The sequence below is a fragment of the Zophobas morio genome, unplaced genomic scaffold (assembly GCF_036711695.1).
Source record: "Zophobas morio isolate AGI-343-1 ecotype UQ-CSIRO unplaced genomic scaffold, CSIRO_AGI_Zmor_V1 ptg000002l, whole genome shotgun sequence".
Classification (NCBI taxonomy): Eukaryota; Metazoa; Arthropoda; class Insecta; order Coleoptera; family Tenebrionidae; genus Zophobas; species Zophobas morio.
Genome location: NW_026972107.1, coordinates 12,068,020 through 12,085,491, shown reverse-complemented (window position 1 = coordinate 12,085,491; position 17,472 = coordinate 12,068,020). Strand labels below are relative to the sequence as shown.

General features: G+C 31.7%; 1 long non-coding RNA gene across 6 annotated transcripts in view; it reads left to right on the top strand.

The window, feature by feature from the left end:
• Positions 1-17,165, top strand: part of LOC135127648 (uncharacterized) — a 32,957-nt gene extending 15,792 nt beyond the window's left edge. For 2 of the 6 annotated variants that reach the window (XR_010280260.1, XR_010280256.1), the window contains exons 2-4: positions 3,610-4,465; positions 10,194-10,499; positions 17,063-17,165. This is a non-coding gene — a long non-coding RNA (uncharacterized LOC135127648). Of the gene's footprint in view, positions 1-3,609; positions 4,466-4,783; positions 5,405-10,193; positions 10,500-17,062 lie in introns of all 6 variants that reach the window. The other 4 variants (XR_010280262.1, XR_010280257.1, XR_010280259.1 and 1 more) reach the window with 4 other exon arrangements.
• Positions 17,166-17,472: the final 307 nt, after the last annotated feature.

The following is a 17,472-nucleotide window of genomic DNA, read 5'->3' as shown; positions in this document are numbered from 1 at the left end:
GGTAATTTTCGACAATGCTCTGAAAAAGCTCAAAAGTGTCAGATTTTTTAAAAATTCAGGTTCTGTTGAAATTATCTAAAAATTCCCCAAAAAAAATTCGAGATACAAATCTCGACGAGCTGAATCGAAATTTAAAACTTGTTGAGGTTTGGAGAAAAAGATTTTAAAAGATCCTATTTCAAATTAAAGATTTTAGGGATCTCAAAATTTGTAACTATTATTTTGATCAATCTGGGAAAATTGTAGACTTTTTTTTTGAAAAAATGGAACCGGAAACAACATCGGGAGGTAAAATCAGCATAAAATCTCTTGTGGTAATTTTCGACGATTCTTTGAAAAAGTTCAAAATTTTCAAATTTTTTAAAAATTGAGCTTTTAGCATTGTTGTCTAAAAATCTCCAACAATCTCAAAAATTCTGCGTTGTAGATCTCGATGACATGAATCTAAAAACAAAACTTGTTGATGGTTTCGGACTAAGGTATTGGAAATGTTGGTTTCAAACTGGAGCTTTTAGGAATTTCGTAAATTGTCCTTATTATTTTGATAATTCTGGGGAAATTTTAGGACTTTAAAATTTTCGATTTTCTTAAATTGTGCATTTAGAATTGTTGTCTAAAAATCAACCTGCTGATGGTTTGACACCAAGGTTGTGGAAATTTTGATTTCAAACTGGGGCCTTTAGGAATCTCACAAATTGTCCTTATTATTTTGACAATTCTGGAGAAATAGCAGGACTTTTTGGAGAAATTAAGCCGAAAACAACAACAAAAAAATCTTTTCTGGTAATTTTCGACAATGAGGTCAAAAATTTCATATTTTTAAAAAATTCAGTTTCTAGAGAAATCATCTAAAAAACCCCAAAAAATTTCGGGATACAAATCTCGACGAGCTGAATCGAAAATCAAATTTGTTGATGGTTTAGAGCAAAGGTTTTCGAAAGATTCTGTTTCGTATCGAAGATTTTAATTATTTCAAAATTTTTCACTATTATTTTGAACAATCTTGGGAAGTACTAGAACTTTTTGAAGAAATGAAGCGGAAAACAACTCCTGGAGGTTGAAATCAGTAGGTATACAAATCTGTTGTGGTAATTTTCGACGATGCTGTGAAAAAGGTCAAAATTATCGTATTTTTGAAAAATTGAACATTTAGTATTGTCATCTAAAAATCTACAAAAATTTCTGCGCTGTAGACCTCAACGAGCTGAATCTCAATACAATATTTGTTGATGGTTTCAGACTAAGGTTTTCGAAAAATTCGGTTTCAAATTGGAGCTTTTAGGAATCTCATAAATTGTTCTTATTATTCTGACAATTGTGGGGAAATGTTAGGAATTTTTGAAGAAATGAATCCGAAACAACTTGTAGAGGTCGAAATAAACCTAAAAATATCATGTGGTAATTTTCGACAATGCTCTGAAAAATTTCATCTTTTTGAGAAATTCAATTTCTAGTCAAATTTTATCTAAAAAATCCGCAAAAAATTCCGGCATATAGATCTCGATGAGCTGAATCGGAAAAGAAAATTTGTTGATGTTTAGAACAAAGGTTTTCGAAAGATGCTCTTTCAAATTGAAGATTTTAAAAACCTCAAAAATTGTCATTATTATTTTAATTATTAATCAATCTGTGGAAGTGGTATAACTTTTTGAAGAAATAAAGCCCAAAGCAACTTCTATATGTCGAAATCATCAAAAAATCTGTTGTGGTAATTGTCGACGAAAAAGATCAAAAACTTCATATTTTTGAAAAATTAAGCTTTTAGCGTTGTTATCTGGAAATTTGCAAAAAATTTTGCGCTGTAGATCTTAACGAGCTGAATCTAAAAACAATACTTCTTGATAGTTTCAGACCAAGGTTTTCGAAAAATTCGGCTCTAAACTGGAGCTTTTAGGAAACTCAAAATTTGTCCTTAATATTCTGACAATTGTGGGGAAATGGTAGAATTCTTTGAAGAAATGAACTCGAAAACAACTTCTGGAGGTCGAAATAAATGTAAAAATCTTTTGTGGAAATTTTCGACTCCGCTCTGAAAAAGGTCAAAAATTTCATATTTTTGAAAAAATCTGTTTCTAATGAAGTTAACTAAAAATCATCAAAAAATTCGGAGATATAGATCTCGACGAGCTGAATCTAAAAATATAACTTGTTTTTGGTTTTGGGCAGATTTTCGAAAGATTTGGTTTCAAACTAGAGCTTTTAAGAATCTCAAAAACTGAAATTATTATTTTGATCATTCTGGAGAAATGGTAGGATGTTTGAAGAAATGAAACGGAAAACTACTTCTCGAGGTTGAAATCAACATAAAAATCTGTTGCGATAATTTTAGACTATGCTCTGAAAAAGGTCAAAAATTTCATATTTTCTAAAAAATCAGTTTCTAATGAAATTATCTAAAAATCTTCAAAACGATCAGAGATATGGATCTTGATGAGTTGAATCAAAAAAGAAAACTTGTTGCTGGTTTAGAACAAAGTTTTTCGTGTTATTCTGTTTCAAATAGAAGATTTAAAAAATCTCAAAAGTTGTCATTGTTATTTTGAATAATCTGGAGAAATGGTAGAAGTTTTTGAAGAAATAAAGCGGAAAACAACTTCTGGATGGAGGTCTAAATCCACATAAAAATCTCTTGGTAATTTTTGACGGTGCTCTGAAAAAGGTAAAAAATTTCATATTTCTGAAAAACTGAGCTTTTACCATTGTCTAAAAATCTCCAAAAAAATCTGGACTATAGATCTCAACGAGTTGAATCGAAAAACATAGCTTGTTAATGATTTCGGACAAAGGTTTTGGAAAAATTCGCTTTCAAATCGGAGATTTTAGGAATCCCATAAATTGTCCTTATTTTATGACATAGAGGTCCAAATAAACATTAAAATCTTTTGTGGTAATTTTCGACACTACTTTGAAAAAGGTAAAAAATTTCATATTTTTGTAGCTATAAAAATACAGCTGAATTAGTACAAAATTAAGATGCTGTATGTAAATTTCAAGTGAAAATTTAAAATTTTGTAATAGCTCTGTGTTATCTGAATTTGAAGAAAAAAAGATAAGTTGTTTTAGATTTATATTAATAAAAATAAATAATTTCTGGTTATAATTTTTTTGAGATGTCGTGTATAAATAGTTTAAAAAAAGTCTGAACATTTTCATTGGGAATAATTTTATAAAACTTTGAGATGACGTCATCAAATGTTTAGAAGGGATGAACAGATAAATTCTAATCAGTGATTTACCATGTTCAGGATACCCTTATGCTCAAAGTATATGCAAAATTTCAGGGCAATTAAGTTTATAGTTTCTAAGATAAATTGCGAAATTTTGTTGTATGATTTACATTTTTTCCCCAAATTTGCACAGTATTAATTAAACCTGGAATATATCGAAACTGTACCGAGTATGATACAACCTTGAATTTTCGATACATTGTAGCGATTTTTTCTTACGTTTTCGTTGTGCTGTTGAACTGAATTTCGATTAATGTTTTTAGATTTTTTTGTGGTTTGTACAACATTCACTTTAGACTCTTCATATCAATAGTAACATAAATTTTTACTTATAAAGAAACTTAGTCTTGAGCAATTTACATTGCGTTTTTTATTTTTTCAGGATAGCCATTAACTTCATGTTAAAAATCTGATAAAAGGATCAATCACCCACAGGAGGAAGAAAAAAGTTCTGCAGAAGTTGGCCGAATAGCGGGAAAAACTACCGAAAAATTGTCTTTTAAGACGAACATTCGTAAATTGGAGTAACGAGAATAATCAACAACTCGGAGAATAATTTTAACTACATGTTAGATTAAATTGTAATGAAAAAATAATATGCATTCTTCTTCAATTCAGATTTGATCTTTGTGGTCAAGGTAATAAACTACTAAAGTAATGCAGAAATAATCTCTGATTGGTTTATGCAGATTTATGGTACCACTGGAACAAAAAAGAATGTGATAAGCCCTCAGATGGTTCCAGTTTGCAATTTATATGTAAAGAGAGTTAAGTCTTGAATGATTGTTCCATTAAAGCCCAGCCCAAATTCCTGTATCTAGAAACGGGAAATTGTAGGGATGGCTTTCCCCAATTTTTAGTAGTGTATTTTTACAATTTTTTAATGCACTTTTATATTCACTGAGTTTTTATTGTGGTTTATACTTATTAAAATCGTTATAAAATGTTAAATATGAAATGTTTTTATCCCTCAAGGGATGAAAAGGTTTTTTAAGAAAAAAATTCTAACCCGGAAAAGGTTTACCTTGAAAGTTCTTTTAGTAGGCGAACTATAGACCAAAAGGGTGGTTGTCTCATAAATATGGATAAATCAATCAGAGATTATTATATCTTTTTCAGTCGTCTATTGCCTTAGTCACTCAGATCAAACTTGGCTTGGAAAAAAATACATGAGTCATTTATTACCCACACTACATGAAACAGTCCGATGATGTTAAGAAAAATGAATATTTTGTAAGGTAAGAAAAACAGTCGGAAAAACCATTAAAAAATAGCAATGTTAAACGTACACATTAATTACAGACTTACCATATAGACACAGTGAGTCACCTTTAAATTTTTCCGTAGATGTCACTAACGATTTGTGTTACTTTTCTTTGTTTTTTATTTTGATATTTTTGTAGAAAGTCATTTTTCGGAAGAAAAAGTTAGGATGTCCATTTACAATAAATTTATTACCAACCCACGTAAAAATCAACCTGTTCATTTTGTAATATATGCATTAAAACTATACTTTTCCGATTCTTTTGTCTTTGCACAATTTGACGTCCCAACAGATTCCTGAGGCGTCCCCAAAAAGGTGCGATCGCTTCGTCAGAGGTCAGTTCTGGGAAAAGCAAAACGAGTCGTTTTTAGATCGGAATGAGGTTTTCCCTCGATTGGGAACGTTGCTGTAAAATGAAGAGTTGCGGTATGCGACATATACGCGGAACATCTCGTACCGGACAGATCGCACCTGAACAGGTACCTGTTGCCGCATATGGACCTTCTGGTTCGAAGTACCAGTTCCGCACAACCACGCTGACAAACCGTGAGACCATCGTCACGCCACGGGAGGGCCTGGTCGCCTTCCTGATCCCTAAGCGATCCGACATCGACACGATGATTGCTACACAACTGTCATCATTCACTTTCTTCATATGGTATCTGACAATTTTCGCTAATTTTCAAAGCGCGCTCGTCAGTTCAAACGACCTGGTGGTACGCAGGAAGAAAGACAGCGCTGGCATTCTTTGGCTTGTCGGTACTGTGGTGGACTTTTTTGGGTTTTATCGAGGATGTCGAGATTATAGAAAATGTGAAAATTCCGGTAGTGGTAATTTATTCAGGACGTCAGTCGAATGAATATTTGGCTGTTTCCTCACCCTAAATTCGCAAATGGACCCGTCCGCACTCTTGTACGTATACTGAGACGTTTTATTGGTGGATTCTTCTCACTGTATCAATTTTTTGGATACTGACTCTCAGGAAAAATATTAAATATATATAGTTCCATTAGTCTTTTTAAAACTAGTTGCTAAGTAATTGTGTATAATTTATATATATCTTCTACTACTTTCACAAAATTATGCGGTCACTACGATTCTGTTGCTATCTACGTCATTGTTTCAAGCACTTGTCAAAACTGACATTTAGTTCAAGATTAAGTAGTTCAGAAAATCTTGAGTCAAAAGGATGACGTTGAGATTGAACCAGTAACTGTTACTTCCATGATATTGTCCTGAAATTATTTTTTTTCCAAGGACAAGCAAAATATAAAAAAGTTAAAAAAAAAATGTGGAAAATAAAACATAATTTCAACAAATTTCAAGAAAAAAATGGTGATTTACTATAGTAATTTATTTAGAACACAGTGGATAAAGTTAAACTACTAGACTGATTGTTATGTAATATCAGGTATATTTTAGAAATATCGTGTAGATGGTAAAACGTATACCAAAATTTGTTTGATTATCCACACCTACATTTTAATGACACCATCTCAAAATTTGGCAGAGTCAAACCTAGTTAAATTTTATAAAATATCATGCTTCTGAACATGTGGTTTATTATTGCGTCTTTACTTCTTTACCTTCAACGTCTAGATTTCTGGAAAAAATCAAAATTGCGAAACTATAAAATTGCGAATGTTTTGAAGTTCACTAACCAAAATTTTTGACTTTCACCATTTCAAAAACTTGATGACGTCATCTCAAAAATTTGCTGGAAAAATTTTACAGATTTTTTGCCCCCTTTTCTATGGCCTTTGTTGCTATTTTTTGGTCCCTTTTTTGTCGCTTTCTCGTCGCCTTTTTGACCTCTTTTTGTCACTTTTCGTTGGCGCCTTAGTTTGTCACGGACTTTTTGCTCCATTTTTAACGTCTTTTTTGGCATTTTTCGCCTTTCTTAGCTTTTCTTGTGGGTTTTATGCTATTTTTTTTAGTCGCTTCTGTAGTCCCTTTTTAGCACCTTTTTTCTCGTTGTTATGACCTTTTATTTTCTCCATTTGAAAATGCCTTTTTTGGAGCTTTTTAGTTGTTTTGTTCGGTCACCTTTTTGGCCTTTCTTGGTGCCTATTTTTAATACGTTTTTGTCTTTATCTTCATTGTCTTTTTTGTCATTTTCCCTCCTTTTTTTTTTAAAGATTTTTGGTGTGCTTTGTAGCCTTTTTTGGCGAATTTTCTAATTTCTAATGAAAATTTTTGACTTTAACCATTCTTTTTCGTCCCCCTTTTTCCTTTGTTGGGTTTTTTGTCTCTCTTTTTTTGTCGTTTTTCATCACCTTTTTGTATCTCCTTTTTTGTCCTATTTTGTGTGCCCTTCTTTGGCGCCTATTTTTTACGTTGTTTTGACGCTTTTGTTGTCTCTTTTCTATCTCATTTTTGTTTCTTTGTTATGTCTTTTAATTTTTTCCATTTTTATATGTCCTTTGCAAAGCTTTTTCTTCGTTGTTTTTGTCAATTCATTTTGCCATCTTAGCGCTTTTATGTCGTATTTTTGTGGCCCTTCTTATCTCCTATTTTTAACGTATTATTGGCGGTTTTTTGCCCTAGTTTATTGCCTTTCTTTAGAGTCCTTTTGTACCTTTTTTTGTAGGTTTTTGTAGGTTTTTAGCGTCTTTTTTGTCTTTTTTCCACTATTATGATACCTTTGGGTCGCATTTTTTGTGCCCTTTTTTGTTACCTATTTTGAATGTTTTTTGACGTTTTTTTGTCCCTTTTTTTAACACCTTTTTGCTGTTTATTATTTTGTTCTGTTGTTTTGGTCTTCTTTCTACATTTTAAAGTAATTTTTGGCATCTTTTTTGCTTTTTATTAATTGTTTTTTTGTAGTAACTTTCGTAGTGTTTGGTCGGTATTTTCGGCGCATTTTTTTGCTTTTTTTGGTTTTATGTTACCTTACATTCGCATTTTTTTTGCCCCATTTTTGACCTATTTTGAACATTTTTTGGCACTTTGGTTGTCCTTTTTTTAACTTATTTTTTCTGTTTATTACCACCTTTGGTTTCTCCTTTTTTCACCTTTCTTGTATATTTTATGGCCTGGTTTGTCACCCACTTTCAACGGTTTTTGGACCTTCTTGGTCCTTTTTTGTTCGTTTTTTTAATATAAATTTGATGTTTTTTGGCCTTTTTTTTGTTCTTTTACATTTGTTTTTATTTTCTTTATTATGCTCTAGTATTTTCTCCATTTTAGAGGCCTCTTGGTGCTTTTTCTTTGCTTTTTGAGGCAGTTGTTTGTCTCTTTTATCGTTTATTATGTTTTTTCTCCATTTTTAAAGTCATTTGGTGCTGCTTTTTCCTTTTTTTCTTAATATTTCGTCTCCTTTTTTGTCTATTTTTTTGACTGTTTTGTGTCTATTTTGTGTCCCTTTTTTGTCTAATTTTTTATGTCATTTTTCTTGTCGCATTTTTATTGGCCACTGTTGTCACCTATTTTTAACAGGTTTTTGTTGAATTTTTTCTCTTTTTTATGACCTTTTATTTTCTCCATTTTAACAAGTTTTTTTATGGACTTTTCTTTGCATTTTTTTTCGTCTTTTTTTGTTAGTTTTTGTGCCCCTTTTTGTTATTTATTTTGAATGATTTTTTTATTACTTTTTTTCTATTTGTTATCACCTTTTGTTTTCTATATTTTTTCTCCCTTTTTGCATATTTTGTGGATTTGCTTGTACTTTCTACGGTTTTTGGGCCTTCTTGTTTTTTTTTTGGCCGACTTTTTTTTATAGAGATTTGGTGTTTTTTATCTTTTTGTTTCATTTTTTGTCGCATTTTTTGTGCCCTTTTTTGTTTCTTATTTTGTATATTGGTTTTTATTGCATATTTTTTCTTTGTTATGGCCTTGTATTTTGTCCATTTTAAAGCACTCTTGGTGCTTTTTGTTTTCGTTTTGGGGCACTTTTTTGTCTCTTTTATGGTTTATTATGTTTTTTCTCCATTTTAAAAAATATTTGGCGCTGCTTTGTCCTTTTTTTCTTATTATTTCTCCACCTTTTTTGTCTATTTTTTTGACTGTTTTGTCTCTATTTTGTGTCCCCTTTTTGTCGCATTTTTTATGTCCTTTTTCTTGTCGCATTTTTATTGGCTACTGTTGTCACCTATTTTTAACAGGTTTTTGTTGCATTTTTTCTCTTTTTTATGACCTTTTATTTTCTCCATTTTAACAAGTTTTTTAATGGACTTTTCTTTGCATTTTTTTTTGTCTTTTTTTGTTAGTTTTTGTGCCCCTTTTTGTTATTTATTTTGAATTAATTTTTTATTACCTTTTTTCTATTTGTTTTCACCTTTTGTTTTCTACATTTTTTCTCCTTTTTTGCATATTTTGTGGATTTGCTTGTACTTTCAAGGGTTTTTGGCCCTTCTTGTTTTTTTTTGGCCGACTTTTTTTTATAGAGATTTGGTGTTTTTTATCTTTTTTTTTTATTTTTTGTCGCATTTTTTGTGCCTTTTTTGTTTCTTATTTTGTATATTGGTTTATATTGCATAGTTTTTTCTTTGTTGTGGCCTTGTATTTTGTCCATTTTAAAGCCCTCTTGGTGTTTTTCGTTTTCTTTTTGGGACACTTTTTTGTCCCTTTTATGGTTTATTATCTTTTTTCTCTACTTTAAAGTTATTTGGCGCTACTTTATCCTTTTTCTATATTATTTCGCCCCTTTAGTTTTTGCCTAACTTTTTTTAGCCTCTTTTTTGTTTTTTTTCCCGTTTTTGGTGCACTTTTTTCTTTTTGTCCTCTTTCTTGTTGCATTTTTTTGGCCAATGTTGCCCGTTTTTAACTTTTTTTTTTGTCGCATTTTTTTCTCTTTTTTATGTCCTTTTATTTTCTCCACTTTAACAGCTTTTTTTAATCGATTTTTCTTTGCATTTTTTTCTCAATTTTTTGCATTTTTTTATGTCGTCATTTATTGTTAGTTTTTGTGCCTCTTTTTGTTCGTAATTTTGAATAATTTTTTTTTACCTTTTTCTCTATGTTGTGGTCTTTTATTTCTCCATTTTAAAAGCCTTTTTTGGTGCTTTCTTTGGTCACTTTTTGTCGTTTTTCTTTTGACGCTCTTATGTACCCAGTTTGTCGCGTTTTTTATCGTTTTTGTTTGTCTGCATTTATTATCACCGCTTTTGTTCCTTTTTTGTTGCCTATTTTTGTTGTTTCTTGTCCTTACTAAAAAATAACGGCATCACAAAATTGCATTATGAAAAACTCCCTTGTAGTCTTACAGGGGCTACCACAATTAAATAAAATTCACAAAACCAAATCTTTTAATTTTTCTAAAAAACTAGATTTTTTATTTCATTGCACTTCAGGGGCCAAGGAAATTCTGTTTAAAACCCTGTTGCCATATAAATTGATTTTTTTTTTACAAAATATTTGATTTCAGCCACGTAGATGTAGTGGAACAAACCACATGAAAGACGTTGCTCATAGATCTTTACAAAGACACTCTTTTAATGGCCACGTTCTAATTCACATACAAAATTTCCGCAAAATCTCCCCATCAAACCAAAAGAAAAAAATCACTTACGACGGTTTTCGATGGTTTTCCGCTCGTGTGGGTCGACTCAAGCTCGGTTTTAATTGCTTTTAGTCGAAATGCCTCCCGGAACGATATTTATCTACATGTGTGCAATGCGAATTAAAATTGAAATGCCATTTTTATGAACGTCCCAATATATCAAAATTTATGCCAGCGGTTTATTGTTTTGATTTTTTAAAGGTCGCTCGCTGGACTGGAATCGTGCAAATCAGGGGCGGATTAGGTCGTCTCGTGGTAATGCGACTACTTACCGCAGCAAGGCCGCATGCAGGCGCCGCCACAGGGGACAATTATCTCCGATAATTGAATTTACTTCATCAGGAATGAGCATTCATGAGTTCGCTAGAGAATAAAAACTAGCACATGCCATCAAACGTTTCAAACATGCATTTCATAACGATGTTAGCGAAGTCGTCAGTCAACATCCCGAGTGGAGTAAGATCTGAAACTGCCTTGTTATCTAAACGACGACACTGGTATCGAGTTGTAAGTAGTCATATTTTGTTCTTCATGGATTTAATAAAAACAGTTTCTGATTTGAATATACGAGTTGATTGTAATAAATTAACGCGGGGAACGATTCACATACAACTTGTTTCAAATAGAGTAGAAAATCTAACTCACGATGGAATTTGAAATCAATTAATAAACCTAAAGTGCTTGCACGATTAGTGGTTACTTGTATTTTATTTTATTTGTAGTGTGTTTGGTTTGCAAAGAGGTCAGGAAACAAGTTGCAGTACTCAAACCTAAAAAAAAGTTTGAAAAGAGTCATTAAACATTGACATTATAATTACAATCTTTAAAAGCATTATAAAGCAATGCATGCAAATTTCTGATATGTTATTGACACTTCTTTAAGAAGTTTTAACAACTTAACAGATTCTGATATCTGATTTGTGCAGGCTAATTACTTAAGATACAAGTGCGATTGCTATTTTTTTTTGTTTAGTCAATCAGCATGTGGAAGATGTGATAATGAAATAGTGTATAGTACTGTATAGTGCTTCAACAAAAATAGTGTTTTTTATGATTTTGACTTTTCTAAGCACTGTTGTTTGCAAACACGCAAAAAATTTGGTATGGTAAGTCTGCATTACGCGTTGACAAGGATGGTGGAGGAGTCAAAATCGTAAAACTGTGATTCTGGTTGGTCTACTATACTAATAATAATTGATGAAGATATTAACTGTAACATTAAAAAGGATAACTGCAATAAAAAAAATTGGTGGAAAGTTGTTTCGACAGAATTTTCCTCGCCCCTGAAGTACAATGAAACATATCCAGCATTTTCGAAAAATTATAAACTTTGATTTTGCGAATTTTATTTTTTTTTTATGAGAACCGCCATAAGATGAAATAAACATAAGTAAATATGTAATATTGAAGTATCGGTTTTGCAGATTCAAAATTAAATTGCAAAATCTAGACGTTTCAGGTAAAAACTCAACAGGGATTCATAAACTACATGTGTAGGACGATGATATTTGATACAATTTAGAACGCATATCCTATGTACAATTTTGGGGGACGTCATCACATTGTTCATGGGGATGATTAGATAAAGTTTCGGAGATTATCTGTTTAACAAAAATTGACACAGACGGCGACCGGGCAGGCAGACAGACAGACAGACAGATAGACAGACAGACAGACAGACAGACAAACGGACAGACGGAAACGGGGGGCCTATTTTTTCGTACTCTAAAATAAGGGTCATGACCCATTGAGAAAATATGGAAGCAGGTAGTCGCCTATTGGATTTGTTTACAATAATTTCTTTAGCCTACGCTCAGAAAGTAACAATTATGATTTCAGAAATTTTGTCTAAAATTAATGTTAAAAAAATAAATTAAAATTTGCCATAAATGCAACAGAGTTGAGAGCGTCAACAAGACATAGTGTTATAGAGTTTTTGGTAATTTATTATAGTAATTTGTTTTTTATATAAGACTATAAAAAACTGTAGTGGATAAAGCTAAACTACTAGACTGATTGTTATGTAATCTCAAGTATATTTTACGAATATTGTGTAGATAGTAAAATGCAAATCAAAAACAGTTTGATAACACCATCTCAAAATTTGGCAGTCAATCCTTAATCCTATTTGTTTAATAAAATATCATCATTCAGGTTTATTATTGCATCTTAATTTTTTATCTTCGACGTCTAGATTTCTTGAAAAAAATCAAAATTGCAAAATTTGCCCCCCTTTTCCTTGGAATATTTGTCATTTTTTGGTTCTTTTTTATTATTTTTTCGTCGCCTTTCAGTCCTGCTTTTTTGGACATTTTTTCACTCGGTTATGGATTTTTTGTTCCATTGTCAACGCATTTTTTGGCGTTTTTTCGCCTTTCTTTGCTTTTCTTGTCATTTTTATGTCGTTTTTTTGTCGCTTTTATAGTCACTTTTCAACGCCTTTTTCTCTTTGTTGTGATTTATTTTATCCATTTGTAAATGCCTTTTTTGGCGCTTTTTATTTCAGAATTAGTCAAACAGTGTGTCTCAAAAAAATTAATGAATGAAAACGGCTCACCCCATTTTCCAAAAATTTTACTCTACTGTACTGTTGTTTTTATTAGCATTACACTGCACCTATTCGAATTGATACAAGTGTCCTTGCTAAAATATTGGTGACATCACTACAAAATTTTGTTATAGAAAAATTCACTTGAAACATACGCATAGCATGCTTCTTTACCTGTACTTATCAGTCCACACATATCTTTATTTTAACTTATAGAAGTTATAATAAAAAATAATATTACCATTTTTCGAAGACTCTGTATTTGTTGGACTATACTTCGGGGGCGAGGGATGTTCTGTCCAAATAACTTTAGACCATTTTTATTTCCCGAGCGTAAGCGTAAGAAGTATTGTAATGGAGTCCGTCGACCGACTCTCTACTTTTACGTTTTCTCGTGTCTGTCCGTCCGTCCGTCCGTTCGTCTGTCTGTTTGTCAATCTGTCCGTCCGTCTGTCAGGATTTTTGTTAGACAGATAATTTCCGAAACTATTGTACCGATTGTTGTCAAATTTTATATGTATATTATGAATATCATGTAAACGGTAATCATCCCCACCAAACTCAATATTGAATTTGTTCGAAATATGCACAATTTTGCTAAATATGCACAGTTTTATGCACTTTTTTGTCTTATAATTAACAATCAGATGTTTTTCCAAATTTTCCGTAATTTTATAGTATTATAAAGAATCAAAAAAAAGTTTTCGTCAATTAAAATAAGTTCACGATAATCTTTTATCCGTGAATTTATTAAAGTTTGTTAGTTTTTTTTTGTGGATATACAACACGATACTCAAAAACATGTTTTACATGATAATTTCTTATAGACAAATAAGAATTTTAAGCTCCACCCTCTTGGCTCACAATGAATAAGGAAAGTCATCACAATTGAGATAGGGTGGGTGGGCGGGGCTCATATTTTGCCTTTTTTTCTTAATATTCGTAGTCTTCTTTTCGTAACAAGAAATTTAAAACGTGTTTAAAAGAGGAAATATGGATTTTGTAATTACGCTCCGCCCCTCAGTCTGACAATGAATGGAAAATTCATCACGATTGAGATCGAAACGGATGGGTGGGGCTTATCTTTTTTTTTACTAAATACTCGTAGTTTTCTCTGAGCAACACCATCACTGAAGAACATGTTTTACATGGTAATTCTTGTAGAAAAATACGGATTTTGCAATTAATCTCCGCCCCCCTTGACTAACAACGAACAAGGAAAAAGCAACAATTAAGATAGGGTGGGTGGGTGGGGCTTGTTTTACTTTTTTCCTCTTCTTAATATATATTGTTTTTTCTCCATAACAAGAAACTGAAAACATGTATATATAACACATACATTTTATCCTATACACCTCTACAAATTTACCATTTTAAACATATTTTCAGTTTCTTGTCGTGGAAAGAAAAGTATATATTACGAATTTTGATAACGTTTTTATTGGCTGTGAGCCGAAGGGCGGAGTTTATTGCAAAATGCTTATTTCTCAACAACAATTCGTTGTGAATATTGAAATTCTAAGAAACTGTTATATTTCATATTATAAATTGCGGAAAAATGGTGAAAATCCCAAAATTTGGCAAAGCCAATCCCACTTATTTTATAAAATATTATTCTTTTGGTATATTATTACGTCTCAATTTTATCTTCGACGTCTAGATTTCTCAAAAAAATTTAGATTGCAAAATCACAATTACAAGTTGATTTAAAAACCATAAACCCTTGCAAATGTTTTAAAGTTCACTAAACAAAATTTTTTACTTTCACTATTCCAAAAATTTGATGAGCTTATCTCAAAATTTTGCTGGATAAATTAATTCTATGGATTTTTGCCCCCCTTTTCTATGGATTTTTTTGTTATTTTTTGGTTACTTTTTTGTCGCTTTTTCGTCGTTTTTTTGTACTCATTTTTGTACATTTTGATCGCCTTTTTCAGTTGGTTGTGGACTTTTTGCTTCATTTTCAACCCATTATTTGGTGTGTTTTCGCCTTTCTTTGTTTTTCTTGTCACTTTTATGTTGTCTTTTTTGTCGCTTTTATAGTCACTTTTCTCTTTTTGCGACCTTTTATTTTATTTTACTCTACAGTACTGTTGTTTTCACTAGTATTACACTGCACCTATTCAAATTGATACACGCATCCTAAAATATTGGTAACATCATTACAAAATTTTGTTATGGAAAAATTCATTTGAAATATACGCTTAGCATGCTTCTTTACCTGTACTTATCACTCCACACATATCTTTATTGTAACTTATAGAAGTTATAATAAAAAATAATATTACAATTTTTCCAAGAAGCTGTACTTGTTGGACTGTACTCCAGGGACGAGGGAAGTTCTGTCCAAATAACTTTTTATTTCCCGAGCGTAAGCGAAGGAAGTACGTATTGTAATCGAGTCCGTCGACTTACTCTCTATTTTTAACTTTTCTCGTGTCTGTCTGTCTGTCCGTCCGTTCGCCCGTCCGTAAACGGTAAAACGCTAACAAAACTTTGTCTAATTATCCTCACCAAACTTTAATAATGTTTTTCCAGAATTTCCGTTATTATCACAAAAATGAAAATCGCAAAATCAAATTTTATGGTATTATAAAGAAGCAAAAAAACGCTTTCGTCAATTAAAATAAGTTCAAGATAATCTTTTATCCATGAATTTATTAAAGTTTATTAATTTTTTTTTGTGGAGATGGGTATGGGTTCGGCTTTATTTTTTACTTAATATACATCGTATTCCTTGAATAACACGATACTCAATGTTTTACACGATAATTTCTTATAGACAAATAAGAATTTTAAGCTCTACCCTCTTGGCTCACGATGAATAAAGAAAGTCATCACAATTGAGATAGGGTGGGTGGGCGGGGCTTATATTTTGTCTTTGTTTCTTAATATTCGTAGTCTTCTTTTCGCAACAAGAAACTTAAAATGTGTTTAAAACAGGAAATATGGATTTTGTAATTACGCTCTTAAACCCCCTACCCTTTTAAACATATTTTCAGTTTCTTGTCCTGAAAATTAAAGTATGTACATTTTTTAAGAATAACGTTTTTATTCGTTGTGAGCCGAGGGGGGAGTCTATTGCAAAATGCTTATTTCCCTATTTCCTTTTAACTAACATGTTGTTAAAAGGAAAACTTATATATTAAGGAATAAAAATCCAAAAAATAAGCCCCACCGACCCGCCCCAATCTCAATTGTAATGAATTTTTCATTCGCTGTCAGACCGAGGGGCGGAACTTTATTGTAAAAATGTTGTTTCCCGACAAAAATTTACCATTTTCAACGTTTTAAATATATTGTCGTGAAAACATTGTTACGTATATCCAGAAAAAAGGCAAACTTTAAGCTCCGCCTACCCACCGCCATGTCAATTGTTTTATGTTATTCGTTGTGAATATTCAAATTCTAAGAAACTGTTATATTTCATATTGTAAATTGCGGAAAAACGGTGAAAATTTTCGAGAAAACTTCTGGAAACCAAAATGTATAAAATAAAATTCTTTAGTTAATTTTTGGAAGTGTTCGAGTAACACGTTGTGAATATTGGAATTCTAAAAAAATTGTTATATTTCATATTGTAAATTGTGGAGATGCGAGGTAAAACAATTTTTGACCAATTTCTTATATAACCCTTGTGAAAAAAACTACTCCAACAGTTCAAACAATTCTTTCGAATTGTTAGTTTTTGGATTTTTTCTTATTTTGAACTCTCACGAATAGGGCGGGGTTGCGCCTCTCTGCGTGACTCTCTCGTCATTAAAGGAATTGCGTCACTCGGAGTAATCGTGGGCCTGACAAGCACACTCCTAAGTCGAGAAGGGGATAGAGTTTCGTATAAAAGTAGTACAGAAAAAATAAAATAAGCATTTAAACGAATTGCAATATGGCAAAAACATTTAGTTTTATCAAATTTTTATTACGCGTTAAGGGAAAACAATTCTCCCACGACAGCAACAAAAATTCTTGTAATAGATAAAAAAAATCCTCAGATAAGATATAGAGAAGATTGATAGGCATTGAGATGGTGTTTGTTTATTTATTTGTTTAGTAAGTTTTGAAGTTTCTGTAGATAATATTCAAGAAACATTAAAACACTTTTTATTAAATTGAATTGAAATAGACTATTTATTTTTGTAGTAGTCTTAATTTTTTATGTTAATTTCTTTAATGCTTCTCTTTAAACCTCTCCTTCTAAAAAATCTGGATTTTACGAATAACGGACTATTAAAATACTAAACCAAGGAAATGACAAAAAAGTAATCAAGGCTCAGATCAAAAAAAGTAAAAGAAAATGAAATCCCTATAGAGAAAATATAAAAACTAAACTAAAACTGAAACGACAACTAATCAGATGTTAGAAAAAACGGCAATCAGTAATCAATGCGGAAATGCTTTTTTGGTATTCAAGCACACCAGTGAAAAAAGTACATTATCGCAACAGGTCCACAATCAATTAACTCGAAATATTGAATCTAATCTATCACATCCTCACTTTTTTCAAGCTTGCTCTTTGTTTCAGAAGCTCTGACAAGCATCAGCGTCCTAAGTAGTTTCCGTTTAGTCCGAGTCACTTTTTGTTGTCAGTTCAATGTTCCAAATAATAACAGCATGTGTCGTGTGAATTCTATCTTTTTGGCCGATGAATGAATGTTGACCCAGATGGCAGGGAGGAGGAGGGGCCCATCCATCGAATTACTGTTCCAGATAAAATCGCTCCTAATAGACAAAAAGGTCGTGTTGGTACAAAATGATTTATGGGCGTCTCGCCTTAATCATTATTTTTGGACGTCAAAACATCCGCGACAAATGGGCCATTTAGATTGGGCCGGCGATATATTTGTGATATTTTAAATTAAATCGTCAGTTTTGACATGATGCGACTCAATCGTAAAATTTTAATCGACGATTCATCATAAACTCGGACACTTT